This window comes from Tenrec ecaudatus, chromosome 5 (assembly GCF_050624435.1).
Source record: "Tenrec ecaudatus isolate mTenEca1 chromosome 5, mTenEca1.hap1, whole genome shotgun sequence".
Lineage (NCBI taxonomy): Eukaryota > Metazoa > Chordata > Mammalia > Afrosoricida > Tenrecidae > Tenrec > Tenrec ecaudatus.
Window position 1 is genome coordinate 181,601,200 of NC_134534.1, and position 17,463 is coordinate 181,618,662.

The following is a 17,463-nucleotide window of genomic DNA, read 5'->3' on the forward strand; positions in this document are numbered from 1 at the left end:
GGGCGAGCCGTCCGTGCGTGCTTTCTACTTCGCAGGCTCCTCGGTTGCTCCTCCCCAAAGTCCTTCCACTGTGTAAGCGGTAGATGATGCGGTCATCTTGCATTGCTTCAGCTGTTCTAACAGCTGCATGGTGGTGTGGTTAGCTTTGTGCTTGTACTAAGGCTGTTTAAATTTAGGTCCTAAAGTCTGTCCATGTTATGTTACATTTAGCGTCCCAAGTCTGCCGTCTTTAGGCCTAAGTCTGTCATAGTACGTAGCCTTCTCAGCCTGGTTCCTCATCCTAAAGGGAGGCCATGATACTTCTTAGAATAATGCCCGTGTCCTTGAATTGCTAAAACATTAAATGAATTAACTTGTCAAGACACTGAAAACGAACGCACTGCCATCGAGTCAATTCTAACTCACAGAAACTCCTTAAGGCAAGGTGTAACTGCTCTGGTAGGTTTCCTAGACTGTAGATCTTTAGAAAGCCTCATCTTTCTCCCTCAGAGATGTGATCAGATACTAGCTTCCTGGGTTTACCTTCCCGTCTTCAGTCCCACGCACCGCCCACATGTCAATGTATCTTAAAATGGAGAAAACTTGAGATAGATCCTCCACCAGCACCTGCTGCCATAGATTCTGGTTCCCCACAGGCAGAAGAGTCGAGTTGTGCTTAGTACGATTTTCAATGGCTGTGATCTGGAAGTGGATTGCCAGGCCCTTCTTCCACGGTGCTCCCAAGGGCAATTACTTAGCATGGCACTGATTAGGTACTGTGGTCGTTACATAATCTGTCAATGTGGGACTTGGTAGGATTAAGAGTGAAGGGGTGGAGTCGAGTTTGCCAATCAGATCATAGCTAATGGGGCCTCTGTGTGGGTATGGCCTTCCCCTGAGAATTCTGGGAAAATCTGGTTTTTCCTCCTTGGAGGTGGGAGAGACTCTCTGCTCACTCCCTTGGAGACTCTCTACTGACAAGGCTGACTCCCTAAGACACATTCCTGAGGAGAAGCCACATGGACCTACTTTGATACAGCCCTGGGTGCTGGAAAAGCCACGTGAGACCCCTGCCAGCACTGAGATGCTTACAACGCCATTGGATCCAGAAGACTTCCAAACCACTGCCCTGTGATCTTCCTGCATTTGGCATCTTTGCATGTGTTTCGTGAGTCAGAAGAGGTCTTTATACATTGGTATCGGACATATGGGCTAATATTGGACTTATGAACTTGATCTGGACTGGACTGGGGTGCTTCCTCCATATTTAACTGTTCTTGTATATAAGCCTCTTTATTATTCACATGTGAGTCTCTATGAATTTGTTTCTCTAGTATACCCAGACTAACATAGGTCCATATAAACTGCTGGTAGTGCAACCTTAAAACAATGACTTATGCTTCTAAGAATTGCTACAAGGAGAGTAAGGGCTGTCTATGTATATACCTTGTCCTTTTCACTAAGTTAGATATCTTAGTAAAAGGAAGAACCTTATATAAGACCTAGGAAAGTGGCAGGTACCTGACAAGACACTCAATAAGCATTAGTTCTCACCTTTTACTTGCAAATATATCGCACCATTCACAGTAGTAATGAGCCCTGGTGGCACAGTAGTTAAGCTCTCAGCCGCTAACCGAAAGGTCAGAGGTTGGAATATACCAGCTGCTATGCAGAGGGGGAGGGGAAGAAAACTAGATCTGATATCTCCTTCCATAAAGATTACAGTTTAAGAAACCCTATTTTAAAAACTCACTGCCACTGAGTCGATTTCAACTCATAGCAACACTATTGGGTAGGGTAGAACCAGCCCTGCAAGTTTCTGAGACCCCAAGCCTTTTAAGCAGCAGTTCTCAGCCTGTGGGTCACAACCCCTTTTGGGGGTCGATCCACCCTTTCACAGGGATAATCCAATTCTTAACAGTAGCAAAATTACAGTTAGGAAGTAGCAACAAAAATAATTTTGTGGTTGGGGGTCACCACAACGTGAGGAACTGTATTAAAGGGTCGCTTCATTAGGAAGGTTGAGAACCACTGCCTTAAAGGGATAGAAAGCCCCACTTTTCTCCCATAAGAAACCCCGTCGGACAGTTCTATTCTGTTACAGAGGGTTGCTCAGCATCAGAATCAACTCAATGACACACAACTACAACAGAGATAATTGATAAAAAGATGCCTAAAGGTAAAACAGGATAAATTAAGGCACTATTATTTAAATATCTGAAGAGTTCTTAGATCGGATGTCTGTATAACCCCTTCACCTCCTGCAGGTTTTAGGACAAATGCCTTCCTAATGAGGTTTTCCCTGTGCATAGTCAGGAAAAATGCAAACTCCCACTAGCAGTCCTCAGATCCCATCTCTGCTTAAACGTTTTACTTCCACGTGTCACCCTCTGATAAAGCACTCACTCGGATCTGGCGGGCTCATTCACTTCCTGTCTAAGCTCCTGCAGGGAGCAGGGAAGCTTCACGAGAGCATGGAGTGTTGTCTGCTCTGTTTACCGCTGTTCCCTCAGCATCCGAGAGCCATCTCGGGCACCTCACATTCTAAATACATATTTATTGAATGACTGAATCTTCTAGAACCCATCCCTACCTTGAAAAGGAGCTATCAAGAAACCTCAATTGAGTCCGTCCAGCCTTTTCCCAGCTAGAGCACTGAGAGTGTATTTGTGAGACTCACCATGTTACCGACTCTCAAAGTATGCCCCAGCCTCCGGGATACCTGCAGTTATCTCAGGGGGATCTGCAAGATCAAAAGCATTTTGATAGTAACATGAAGATGATCTTTACACCTTCTAAATGTCAACTCTTGCACTCTCATGAGTGTCTGTTCGATTTTTCCAGAGGCTACATGGTATGTGAAACAGCAAAACAGATGGTATGTAGAACCTCATCTGAAGATGCAGCTGTCTTTCATTCATTAAGCCAGATATGTAAATCTATGCTACTTTTATACTTACCTTTAAAAAATATATAGTTTTAAAATACAGTTATGGTAGAAATTTGTGTTAACTTAAAGTAGGGATATCGTTAATTTTAAATGGATTTTGTATATAAGTTTAATTGCTTTTCAGCTGTAATTTCTAATAGTATAAATATCAAAAGAAGATGGAGGGAAAGAATCCACAGAGTCACTGTACCAAAAAGTACTAGTCGACAGTCCACCGTTTCACAAGGTAACATAGGAGCAAGAACCAATGGTGCTGAAGGAAGAAGTTCAATCTGCACTAAATACAGTAGCCAAAAACAAGGCTCCAGGAATTGATGGAACAGCCACTGGAATATTCCAACAAGCAGATGAAGCCCTGGAATCACTCATCTATGTCAAGAAATTTGGAAGACAGGTGCATGACCAGCTGAGTGGAAGAGAGCCACAATTGTGCCCCTTCTGAAGAAAAGGGACCCAACAGAATGCTCGACTGTAGAACAACATCATTTATCTCACACGCGAGTACAACATTGCTGAGGAGCATTCAATCATGGTTGCAGCAGTACATTGACAGGGAGCTGCCAGAGATTCAGGCCAATTCAGAAGAAGACATGGAACAAGTGATCTTGGCTCAAAGCAGAGAATATAAAAAAAAAGTTTACTTGTGTTTTAATAATTATGCCAAGGAATTGAACTGTGGGTATCATAACAAAGGATTGACAATCTTGAGAGGAATGAGAATTCCGGAACACGTCATTGTGCTCATGTGGTACTTGTACATGGATCAAGAGGCAGTTGTGAGAACAGAACAAGAAACACTGAATGGTTGAAAACTTGGAAAGGCATGCCACACGGTTTATCCTCTCACCATCCTATTCAATCTGTAAGCCAAGTAAATAGTGGCTGGTTTATATGAATAAAAATGTGGCACGAGGATTGGAGGAAAGGTTATTAACAACCTGTCATATGCCGATGACACAAACGTGCTTACTAAAACTGAGGAGGACCTTGAAGCACTTGCCGATGAAGATCAAAGATTGGCACATTCGGTAAGGATTACAACTCAAAATAAAGAAAACCAAAATATTTACAATTGGACAAATAAGTAACATCATGATAAGTGGGGGGGGGTGAGGGGAAAGGTTGACGTTGTCAAGGAATTTGTCTTGCTTGGATCCACAATCAATGTTCATGGAAGCAATAGTCAACAGATCAAAAGATGTGTTGCATTAGATAATATCAATCCACTGCCGAAGACCTCTTTAGAATATTGAAAAACAAAGATGTTACTTTGAGGTCTAAAGTGTGCCTGACCCAAGCCATGCTATTTTCAATTGCTTCACATACATTTGAAAGTTGGACATTGAATAAGGAAGACCGTAGAGCAGGGGGTCCTCAAACTACGGCCCATAGGCCACATGCAGCCCGTTGAGGACATTTATCCAGCCCGCCCGGGGTTTTGCCCCGTTTTGTTTTTTACTTCAAAATAAGATAAGTGCAGTGTGCATAGGAATTTGTTCATTGTTTTTTTTTAACTATAGTCCGGCCCTCCAACAGGTCTGAGGGACAGTGAACTGGCCCCCTGTTAAAAAGTTTGAGGACTCCTGCCATAGGGGAATTGATACATCTGTATTGTAGTGTTGGCAAAGAATATTTCAAGTACCATGAATGGTTAAAAGGACAAACCAATGTGTCTTTGAAGGACAGCCAGAGTGTTCGTTAGAGGCAAGGATGATGTGCCCTTGTCTTACCTACTTGGAACATACTGTCAGGAGAGACCAGTCCCTGAAGAAGGACATCATGTTTGGTAGAGGGACAGTGAAGGAGGGGCGAGCCTTCAAGAAGATGGGTTAGCACCATGGCAGCAACAATGGGTTCACTCGTGGGCACAATTGTGAGGCTGGCACAGCACCAGGCACCGTTTTGTTCTGTTGTGCATAAGATCACAATGGGGGCTGACATTCTGCCTAGGGAAGAAAACAAAATCACTGTGGATTGGAACTGACTGGATGGTAGCTCACAACAACAAAGATTCTAATAGTATAAACCATTGCTTCGGGTTCTACAATAATTTGAAAGAGCGTATAATAATTTATACACTCCACTCCACACAAGATTAAGCGTGTGTGTATGTCTCACAGTGAACCTTTAGGACTGAGACTAACTCTTTACAGGAATAGAAAACCTCTTTCTCCTAAAGAGTAGCTAAAGGTTTCAAACTGCTGACCTTGTGGTTAGCCGCCCAGTGTGCTTGGTTTTCTGTGTCTGAGCATGTGTGTCTTCATTAATAAATCCACGTCTATTTCTCAGCTATATCTTGATCTGCTTTGGGTTTCTCTTGGGTTTCCTCTTACCTCTTTTTCATTTTTCAGTTGATTTTTGTGAGATCTACTTCCCTTGAGGTTTTAGGGTGGTTTTCTCATCTCTTACTCGATGTACCCTCTCCTCTGAATGCCGACATCCACAGCTGTCAACTGGATCGCCATGTGTGTGTATGCCCAGGCACCTCAGGCTAACCAAGACGACCACTCACTAGCTCCCCAACACTAGATTCTCCTCTTGGTTTCCTCTTACTGAGAAACATTCCAAAGAGGTGGATACATTTAGGGATGCAGCCGCTCACTCGTGGAAAAAGAAGAGGCTTTTCTGCTCCCATAGAAACCCACAGGGGCAATTTACCCTATCATCTAGGGCCACCATGAGTCAGAATCGACTGATTAGCACTCAGCATGGTTTTAGTTTATTTTACATTGAACCTAAGATGAACTACTGAAGTGTATGATATTTGGATTATGAACCTAATAAAACTTTATTTTAAAAGGATATAGAGAAATACTCTTAAAGAAAATGACAACTGTCGAAGCAAAGTATGTAAATGTTACAAATTTTCCTATTCGCCATCAACATGAGCCCTGGTGATTCCTCCAACTTCACCTCGTTTCCCCCTGCCTTGCATTCTACTATGTCCCAGTCACGGTGAACACCGTTCTGATTCTCCATGACGCTTATTTTATTTTCAGGACCTTGTACATGCTGTACTTTCTACCTGGGTCTTCCCACTCCTCAGTCCCACCTCATCCTACCTCCGTTCCCTAGCTGCTCTAACAGAGATTCACGGTGCAGGAGACTAAAAGTACAAGCCAGGATGCTAGCTCTCAGGGAAATTTCTTTCTGTTGACTGTATGAGAGAGATTCTTGTTTCTCTGAGCTTCTGTAGCCTGAGCGTTTGGGGGATCTTGGATCATCTTCCCTGCGGTATCTATTTTCTCATCCTTTGTGCTTGCTTATGTTCGCTGTGCCTGTGTTGCTCTTGAGGAGTCTTGGTGGGCTGTTAACCACAATCAGCAGTTCAAAACTACCAACTGCTCCACAGTCTCAGTAACCCATAGGAGCAGTTCTACTGCGTCCTGTAGGGTCGCTATGAGTCAGAATCGACATGGTGGCAGTGAATAATGTTGCTCCTTATCATTCAGAAGCTATCAGGTAGAGGAAGGAACCTGGGTGATGCTATTGGGTAAGTGTTAGACTGCTAACCACATGGTCAGTGGTTCAAACCCACCAGCCACACAGTTGGAGAAAGATGAGGCTACCTGTTTTGAATAAAAATGTATAGCCTTGCGAACTCTATCTCAGGCTGCTATGAGTTGTAATCAACTCCATGACACTGGGTTTGTTTCTGTTGGGGGAAGGAGGCATCCTTAGATTAGGAAGCATCCTATACCATATGACCTCATCTTATAGTACCAAACAGGGAAACCCTATTTCCCAGTAGGATTACTTACATTCACATGTATAGGATTTCCACACATGCTTTGAAGAGGAACCATTTAATCCATAACACCCACTTTTGTTTGGGCAGTTCCTACTTACCCTTCTGGCGGTCTGCTTAGATCCCTACTTAGTGTGGCTTTTCCGGGACGACATTCCTGCCCTCCTTATGCTTTGCTTATATGTTCTAACACCACCCTTTCCAGGGCTCAGCGTCCCATAAAGTTTAATAATCTTTTCCGCATTAAAATGTGTGCCTCTTAAAAGCAGAATTGATTTGATTTCTGCCCTGCACATTGTTGTTGTTTCCGGAAATTAGCATGATGTCTAGCTTAGAAATGTTGATAGAGCTAGAGCGAGAGCGAGAGAAAGAGAGAGAGAGAGTTGCTGTGAAAACTCCAAGTCAGCCTCAGGATTTGGAGACATCTTAGTTGATTTGTTTATTCCTTGATTGTTTTTAATAGACTAGGATGTCTCGTCAATCTTTATTGTGAATCTCAGGACAAAAACAAAAACCCCTAAGAACGTTCCTGGCACACCCTTAGGCTCCCTGGTAGCTGAATGTATTATGCGTTAGGTTGCTAACTGCAAGGCACGCGTTTGTACCAGCCACTCTGCAAGAGAAAGCTGAGGCTTTCCACTCCTGTAGCGTTACAGTCTGGAAACTGACCAGGACGGTCAGCTTCTGCCTGAATCAGAGTACACAGTTCCCTGAAACAGTTATGACTCATGGTCAACTTGACAGCGGTGAGTTTGAGCACACTATAGTCAGCCACTGCTAGAAGGAAAGAGAGCATTCATACAGAGAAGGCAAAGTCGTACTGTCTGAGTGACTGAGCACTGCTGTGACAGACATGGCACATGTGGGTGACTTTAACAAGCAGACAGTTATTTCTTCACAATTTAAGGGACTAGAAGTCCAAAGCCTTTCACCTAGCCAAACTAGGTGAAAGTCCTTATTGCTTAGAGTGGCATCTGTCTGGCCCACGTCTGCTTTTTCCTGCTAGCTTAATCTCTTTCTATAGTCTCAGAAAAGATTAAGACACACCCTACCTGAATACTGTTTCACTAACATACCAAAGAAAACCCACTCCCCAGCTGAAGTATAACCACAGGTATAGGGGTTAGGACTTACAATACGTATTTTGAGGGCGCTACAAATCAAAACTACAGTAAGTATTATTGTGTGCTAAATGAATGACACAGACAAGAAATGCTCCAGAAATGTAGGCAAGAGTAGTAGGCCACTGAGCCTTACAGGGCTTCATGAGGAAATCAAGACTTTTAAAAAAGGGGTGAAGCTCAGGCAAGCAAAGCGAAAGGGGGGCAGTTCTTGGGTCAGAAGGAACAGGTAAAAGCAAGCTGCAACAGGTAGAGGTGGGAATTTAAGAGCATCAATTTAGCAGTCAGAACCCAACCCCGCTGGCCTGGCCGGCACATTGATGCTGGCTCTTTGCAACCCTAAGGACTGGTAGAATGTCCCCCACCGGGTTCCCACGCAGTCAACTTGAAAGCAGATCGTCACATCTTTCCCCACAGAGCAGCTGGAAGCTTCAAACTGCCGACCTCTCAGCACCAAGAGCTTACCCACTGACCCCCGGGGCTCCTACTTTAGTAGCGGTGGTGGACTTCTGGAGATAACGATATTTGTGAAATGCAGTTCAGTTGGCTCTGGCTCATAGCAGCCTTATGTGCAGCAGAACCAAACACTGTCCAGGCCTGCACTGTCCTTATTCGTGTTAAATTTTGAGTCCCCTTGGCAACTACTCATTGGTGGTCTCCCCCTTTCTCAATGGCCATCAACTTTACTTGTGGGATACAAAAAGGTTGTTCCCCAGCTCATCTCCCCCAAATATATATGTTAGTCTTAGGACACTGCTTGCAACTAATGGTACATGATTGTCAAGTTATCTCCCTGAAGACTCCAGCCTTCCAGAGCAAGCAGACACCATTGTTTCTCCCACCATGGGTAGGGCTCACTCCCTGCCATTAGGGGCAGTGGATTGCTTCCCCTGAAATCTTAGGCTAAATAGTCTCCAGATCTAGGGAAATCAAGGTTAAGCCTCCATCATGAATCTGGGATCTGCCCATCTTGTTACATGTACCCTTAATCCCTCCTTTCCTATTGTGCATGTACCCAGAGATTGTTCCCCTCCCATTACTGCATTACCTATGGTACAGCACCATCCTGTGACACATGTTTTTACTTGTAATTACCTTGCACGTCCCCAAAAGATTTACAAGCCTTGGTTAGCAATAAATCTTTCTCTATCTCTCCTGCCCTGTTCCACCAAGAGGAGCTGAGGTGAGCATGCTACTATGAAATGTGTCTGACTCCATTATTTCAATCTCTCTTCTATCTCTCATGCTCTCTATGACTTTACTATAATCTTTACTTATTATCACTGTACAATTGCGCCTACCGGATCCATGATGATTTGTTAGGGGCTGGCTCCCCTGACGTTTACCAAGCGTGATATCCTTTCCCAGGGACCGGACTCTCTTGGTAATCACATGTGCAAAGTGTGTGAGACAAAGTCTCACCAGCCTTGCTTTTCAAGAGTACTCTGGTTGGGCTTCCTCCAAGACAGATGTCTCTTTTTCAGGCAGTCCTGGTGCTCTCCGTATTCTTTGTCAACATCCTCCTTCAAATGCAACAGTTCTTCAGTCAGTGCCCCATAGCCACACACAGATGAAGTCATTGCAAGCACCCTGGCTGGGTCAGTCCTCTGTGACCCTTGCAGTAGATCCGCCCAGGACAGTACGTTAGTTGATTTCTTGACTGCTGCCTCCATGAATATTGATTGTGGATCTAAGTGAAAGAAAGCACTCAACACCTTCACTGCAAACTACTCTGGGACACCAAAAGTGCGAGGTAGAAGGGGGGCAGTTCGGACTGCTCATCTGGGAGTTTATGCTTTATTTTGAGGACAATTGAATATCAAAAGTTTTCAAGTCCCACCATGACATAGACGCCACGCTCGTCTCGATGAAAGAAGCTGGCAATATCTAAGAGGCATTGGAGCAGGGGTAGAGAGTAAAGACCTGGAAACCTCAGAGGCAACTTCTGGAAAGCTTGGGCATGTCATCAGGGTGAGTAGACTGGAAATGAAGGGTATATGCCAAAGACATAACATTGCAAAGAACGGGAATTCCAGAAGACTGACGTGTCTCACTTACTAAGCTGTCAGGAGGGACCAGTCCCTCGAGAAGGACAGCCTGCTTCCTAAAGTGGCGCATCAGTGAGAAACAGAGGGTCTCCCTCAATGAGATGGATGCGTGGCTGCAGGACTCAGATTAAATAAAGCAATCATTGTCAGGATGGCTGGTGACCTAGTAGTGTTTTGGTTGTGCATAGCGTCACTAATAGACCTTTTCTCACAGTACCTAACCACAACAACATGCCAAAGACAACATGCAATGGTTACCTTGCTTGACTGCTAACCAAAAGGCTGGAGGTGAGATTTCACCAGTAGCACTTCTGCGGAAAGTTCTGGCACTTACTCAGCTATTTAAACCCCGATGGAGCTTCCCTCTACTCTGACACACATGGCTCAGAATTGGCCGAGGTACATCTGTTCAGAACTTTTGTAAGCCATGGTTCTAAAACTCCGGGAAGGCTTCAGGGGCTGCTACACCATGACGAAAGCATCAGGGAAAGGACCGGCGACCTCACTGTTTTTTAGCCCACGTGTTCTGTTCAGGGACAGGGAGTCCCTGACTTATGACTGGGCTTCATTCCAGCAGCTCTGTGGTAAGTCTGTTTTGAAATAAATTGAATGCTTTTTAAAAAGAAAAGTTTAATTATTGCTACTTTTTTAGATAATTAAAATTTCTTGTCATAGTTGTTGTCTTCCTTAATCATCAGACTTTCTTCCATGTATATAACCAAGGGTCATTCCCCCTGCTATAGTGACACTATACGGAGACTCTAGAGTAAATCTTAAATCTTAACAAGGGCAAATAGCTTTATTTCCCATGTGGAACAGTTGATGACCTTAAACTATGGACCTTGCTCAGCAACTCAGCATCATCAGGGAGCCTTGATAGTCAGGGATAGCTTGAGACTAATATTCTCTCTGATGTTGTAACCTTTCATTCCTTTTTTAAAGCAATATACTAGCAACATTTTTATAAATCTGACCTTTAAACATCTGGAATTGGACATCTAAGAATGATAACATCCAAAAATTAAGGACTATGACTACATAGAACATGCATATATTACCTCTGATAAAAGAGCAAAACTCAGAAGATTATAAGTGGGGATCTTCATATCTAGAATACACCATTGGTGTAGAATTATCTGTACACACTATTTTTTAAATAAATCATTCTATCAGGGGCTCTTACATCTCCTAACAATTCATACATCAATTGTATCAAACACATTTGTACAAATGTTGCCATCATCATTTTCAAAATATTTTCTTTCTACTTGAACCGTTAGTATCAGCTCCTATTTTTCCCTCCCTCCTCCATACTCCCACCCTTGTGAACCCTTGATAAATGATACATGATTATTATTTTCATATCTTACACCATCTGCTGTCTCCATCACCACCCTTACTCAGGTCACACCCTTGCCTGAATCGCACCTGTCTGTCGTACAAGAGAAAATAGAGGGGACAGGGGCACCAACATCAGGTGGACCCAGTGCCACCAAGAAAGAAAAGCTGAGAGAAGAACGGGGTCCTTCCAATCCAGGGTCCTTGTACTGAGACCCTCCTAGAGCCAGGGGGACAGTTCATGCCAAGACCCAGGGAGACCGCCAGGGACAGTGGGCCTAATGATGCTGAGGAGACAATTTCCTCCTAGGGCCAAAGGAGCTTCCGCTAAGGTCGGTGCTCTGAACTTGGATTTCTCTTCTCCCAAACTGCAAGAGAGCAATTTTCTTCTTGTTAGGCTGCCACTGGTAGTTATTTCTGTGACAGACACACTATGTAGAGAACTATGACACCCGATGAACTGCTCTTATAACGATTCCAAAACCAAGCCCAAGCTCCTGCCGTTAAGTGGATGCTGAGCCATAGCAACCCCATGGGACAGGGTAGAACTGCTGCCCTGTGAGCTTCTGAGACTGTCACTCTGTATGGGAGCACTAAGTGCCATCTTTCTCCCATGGAGCAGCTGGCACTTCGAACTGCTGACCTTTTGGTTCCCAACCCAAGGCATAGCCCACTATGCTACCAGGACTCCTGTCCCATAGAGATGGCAGCCCAGAAAACCATATAGGGCAGTTCTGTGCTATCACTTGGGACCACTGTGTTTGGGAATTGTCTCAGTGCACCTAATAACAACAACATGCAGGCCCAGTGTGGAGGAAGTGACTATGAAGAATCCACAAAGAGGTGTGATGGAGAAGACCACTGAGGCTGTGCCGTCACCAGCAGGCCCCCCGTGGGGTCCTCCAGTAACAGCGACAGGAGGGAGAAAGAGATCCCATGCAAACGACTGGGTTTTCTTCATCCTTTTGTGTTCCTCTCAGACACCGTGGTGAAGTCGAGACGAGAAACACTCTTCATATAAAGTACCTGATCTGAACAGGCACCAACAAGAACCTCATGACTCATTGCTTGTGTCCAAGGGCAACAGGACTTTGTGGTTGGCATCCAATGGCTACTGGTGAGAGGAGTCATGCAGCATTCCTGCCCCGCAGTTAGTTCTGTTGGTTTCTGGTTGAGCAGAGGTTCCAAAGCAACACCCTCCCCTCCCCAGGAACATGAGCAGGAGTTTTGGTCTGCAGCAAGGGGGAACCATCTCATTGTTGAGCCTTTGTGATCTAGACTCTGAACTACATTTCCCATACTTATTTGGCCTTCTGCCCCCTTTTCAGGGGGAAAAAAATTATTCGGGCAATTAAAATCTCTTGTACAATAGGTATTTGCTTTTACAGTCCCTCTAGATCGCCCCACGACCACCACTCCCATCCAAGAGGGCCATGTCACCCACTTTGGGAAACATGGGTTCAGAGGGCTTGGGAGACGAGTGTTTCCTTTGGTGAGGTTTCAGTTCCAGGCTAAGCTCATTTCAGAGTCAGGAGTCGGGGTTCAGGGGTGAAGGAGCGGGTCTAGGTTTTGTAGCTTCACACGCAGGAGCCCCAGTGACTCAAACAGTTGAGTAATCAGCTCCTGACAAGTTGCTGGTTTGCACCGACCCCAGCCACCATCTGCTTCTATGAAGGTTCTAGACAAGAAAACCTTGTGAGGCAGTTCCTCTCTCTCATGTTTGGTACAATTACCTGGACAGCAGCCAACAACAAACGTCCCAAAGAATGGTGCTTCAGGGCCCATGAACCATGTGCCCAGACTGAGGAGAAAGACACTCTACGGGCTTTTCTCCAGCCTGATGCCACGGGTCTGTAGGCTCAGCTCAGGTGCCTGCTAACAGGACTGTGAGGTTGGTGCTTCTCCTACAGGATGGGGGAGAAATAGGAAGCCTACGGTCTAAAAATAAGAGCCCGAAATGTGTAGGCACTGGGAGACATGTGCTGGTGCCTCTCAAGTCCCTCCTGGGGAGCGGGAGGGGCTCTCCCTCAGCCACAGCTCTCACGGGCTCCACTAACAGTACACCGCGCCTCTGCTGCGTGGACAAGACGTGCTACTGAAGGTCATTTCTGGGTTCTTCTTGAGAAACCATGTTAAGTCTTCTATAGCCCAGGGGTCTGCAATCCCACCAGCAATGTATGAGCGTGCCGATCACTCGTCGTCTCCAGCATTTGTTATTTTCTGGTTTGCTTGGTTTTGTTGTGCTAGGCATCTCCGTGGGAGGTGGCATCTCCTTGTTTTAATTTGCTTTTCTCTTCCGGCCAGTGAACACCAGCATTTCTTCACATGATTGTTCGCTAGCTGGATGTTGTCTGCTCATGCCTTGGGCCTGGTTTGGGCTGGGTTATTTGTGTTTTTCTTATTAAGGTGCAATAATATCTTATAGATTAGTGAAATTAGCCTTTTTTCCTGATGTATCGTTTTCAAATATAGTTTCCCAATCTGAGGGTTCTCATTTTACTCTTTTGATGAGGTCTTTTAATGCACCTAAATGTCCTATTTTTACCAGGTCCCAGCCCCTGATTTGTCTTTCGTGGTGTGGGTGTTTTTCATGATGTTTGGGAGCTTATTTGTGCTTTGTTTGCCCCTAGGCTTTCATTGATGATCCTTATGGTTCCAGAGTCTTTCCGTCTTGCTTACATATCCCATTGTGGAGTCACTTCAGAATGTGGCTTGTATCTAGCTATAACTTTAGTGTGTTTCTCGTCACGGGAAGAAATGTAGCCATCTTACTTTTCCCCGTGGTGTTGTCAGCGTCATGCAGCCGCTCCTGAGCCCTATATAGCTGCCTCGTGCGCAACGGCAGGACGGAAGGAAGCACTGTCCAGGCCTGCGCCCTCCTCGCCATGGTTCCTGTTCTCCAGGCCATGGGCACAGCCGTAGTGTCAGCCCAGCTCTTGAAGGCCGCCTTCCTTCTCGCTCCCTCTACTCTACCAACAGGATGTCCCTCTGCTAAAGACCACAATCCAAAGGGTGTAAGATAGAGTCTTGCCATCTTTGCCTCTAAGGAGCACTCTGGCCGTATTCCTTCTAAGACAGATCTATAAGGTAGTCATAAAGTTCAGGAACATAAATAAATGTCCATAATAAACAATGTATTCAAAGTACCTGAAAGTTCTGATAAGTCACTTAGACTTTCTGGTGTGAAGCCTCATGGAAAATGAAGGGTTCATGGTGATTGGAAAAGAGTTTGGTAAAGATGAGACTTTTCAAACGTCTTACTTGGCTCCCAGAGTAAGGAGATTAGACGTGTAGATAATGATAGTCATTTCTTAAGGTGGGGTCAGGAATGTCTCGACCACGGCATTATAAGGTCCGTGATGGAATCCACACCAGCTCACATCACATGCCTCACCAAGGAGAAGCCATCTCAACTAACTCACACCAACTCTACCATCAAGTCCGGGCTGACTCATCATTCTCCCAGCATTAGGGTGAATTAATGAAATGTTTGACCAGCATGGCTAGCGAATGATGTTAGGAGTATCCAATTGGCCTAAGGCTGACATGCAGTCCCCAACCCTGCTCTCAGGGGACCTGGACGGCTGGTAAGCAGAGAGTTTACCAGGGTAGCCAGCTGTAGCCTGACTATCAGCAGTAAGTCCCCGCTTTGGGAAATGCTCTAGGCCAGTGGTTTGCAACCTTCCTAATGCACAACCCCTTCAGACAGTTCCTCATCAAAGTGGTGGTGACCCCCAACCATCGAATTATTCCCGTTGCTTCTTCATCACTGTCATGTTGCTATTCTTATGAATCAGGCAACCCCTGCGGAAGGGTTGCTTGACCCCCAAAGGGGTCGCAACCCACAGGTTGAGAACCGCTGCTCTAGGCCATAAATTTACAAACTTATTTGGGCTCACTCAATCACTGCCAAGGAGTCAGCTCCGACTCATGGTGACCCTATAGGACAGTGTAGAACTGCCCTTGTGGGTTTCTAAAACTGAAAATCTTCTTTTTAAAAAGATAGTTTTATTAATATAAAATTCATATATCGTACCTTCCATTGTTAAATAACTTTTAAAAGGTGTATATACATCATCGCAATTGGTTCTAGTGCTCCCTCCCTCCCCCTTCCCCCATTATTTGCTCCCCAATTTCCCTCACCCTCCCCACCCAACACCCATCCACGATAAACTATTGTTTATCAGTTAGTTATTCTCTCTATGCATCCACATTTTCTGTGCTTCACAAACTGGAAATCCAACGGAAACACAAAACGAAAGCAACATGAAACAGAAAGGAAAAACAATAAATTAATTTAAAATAATACTATAAAGATAGAAATAAAGAGTGAGAAAGAAAAGATCACCAGCAATATTAAAAACAGAGAGAGAACAAATTTCTGTCAAGGAACAAGTGAGAAATATTTTAACCTAGAACAAATTCAGGTTGGGTCAAGAAGCTGATCAACTGACCAAATATCATATTATACTTGGTTCCAGGGTTCCATCCACCATGGCCACGTTTACAGTCATCTCTGTCTGATAGGAAAGCCCTTCGAGTCCCTTGCCTGTGGCCAGAGGGGACCTACCAGAGGCTTCCTCTGATTAGATAGTCTGCAGATGGATTTGGGGCTCCCACTGTTCTCCATTCACAATTTAAACTCTGAGACGTTCCCCTTCATCATATTTGGATTTCATGATCATTTTTGGATCACACAGGCTGGTGTGCTTCTTTGATGTCAACTTAGTTGACACCTCACTTGGATAGCTGTTTGTTTGAATACAAGCCTTTCAGACCCCAGACATATTCCAGTTGAGAGCTAGGCACCATCTGCTTTCTTCACCTCACCTGGCTGTAGCACCCTTAACTTCAGTGATCTCTTCATGCAAGTGCTTATCAAGCAGGGGCGTGTTATAAGAGCCCAGGACGCATCTGCTTGTCTACCGGTGATAATGCCTCTGATGCACTTGGCTGGCCATATTATCACCAAAACAAAAGAACAACAACAAATCACCCCCTCCCCACTGAAAAGAAATTGATAATCATCCTCCGATTACATTGAGAACATCAATAAATTCTCCAATGGGATAGAATTTAAGGTACTATTGGTATGAGGTGTTTATGCACGTTTAGTCCAGTTGCAAGCGGCAATCCATGAGTTGTTGCTTTGTACAACTTGATATCTTAATTGACTGAGCTGTGTTTACATTGGGCATAGGTTGGTGTTGGGGAAATTTTCCTTTATCGTTTCACACAAAGGCAGATCCTTGCATCTCAGATTAAAACGTGTCATATTGCTGCAAGGAGAGCACTGAGATGCTGTGTTAGTCTGGGCAGACTAGAGAAACAAATCCAGAGACATTCCAGGTAAATCCTGAGAGATCTTTATATAAAAGAGTACTTGTATATTAAGGAAACATCTCAGCCCAGTTCAGATCAAGTCCATAAGTCTAATATTAGCCCATATGTCTGATACCAGTCTATAATTTCCTCTTCAGACTCACACAACACATGCAATGATGCCAAATGCAGGAAGATCACAGGCTAGTGGGTGGAAAGTCTTGTGGATGCAGTGGTGGTGGGTCTCATGTGCTGCTTGTCAGAAGGAAGACAAGCAGAGGGTGTGAGTGTACCTGGCCTCCAGTGAGCTATTTATCTCCATGGCGTCTCCAGATGAGGTCATCAAGATGTGACCTGATTGATAGGCTAGACTCCACCCCTTTGCAAGTTGACGGGAGATTATGTAACTGCCACAGATAATAACTATATGGTGCTTCTGGGTCCCCTTTCCTCAGACACCCACTAAGCCAGGGTCCCACCCAAGGTCCAACAGCCGCCATTGCCACGATCTTGAGGTGACCATCCTCTGATTCCTCTCCCATCAGGGAATTTCTGTCCTAAATCCAAGGACTTAGTTTTGAGGGAGGGTCCAGTTTGTTCAGTTGGGCTTCCATATCAAATCCTTCTCCTGTGGCCCTTGGGGGATACCATGGTCACTGTAAGTCCAGTGTCTAAGGGCATCACAGCGCAGAGTTCACTTTGTAGTTCACTGAGGTAGACAGGTAGTTCCTGTCTAGCCAGGAACATAGAACCAGTTTAATTCTCCCCGTAGGTTCATTCCCTACAATTCTGGTTTATCATACCTTCCCGATATGAAGTTCCTCCTCCTTTATCTACCATCAGTGCCCCCCGCCCCCCGAAATGTATACACTCTCCTCCTTTGGCATTAACTTGATTTTCCAGTAAGGTTCAACTCTTATTCCTGCAAAGGGCCTGTTGATTTGTCACAGCCTCTCT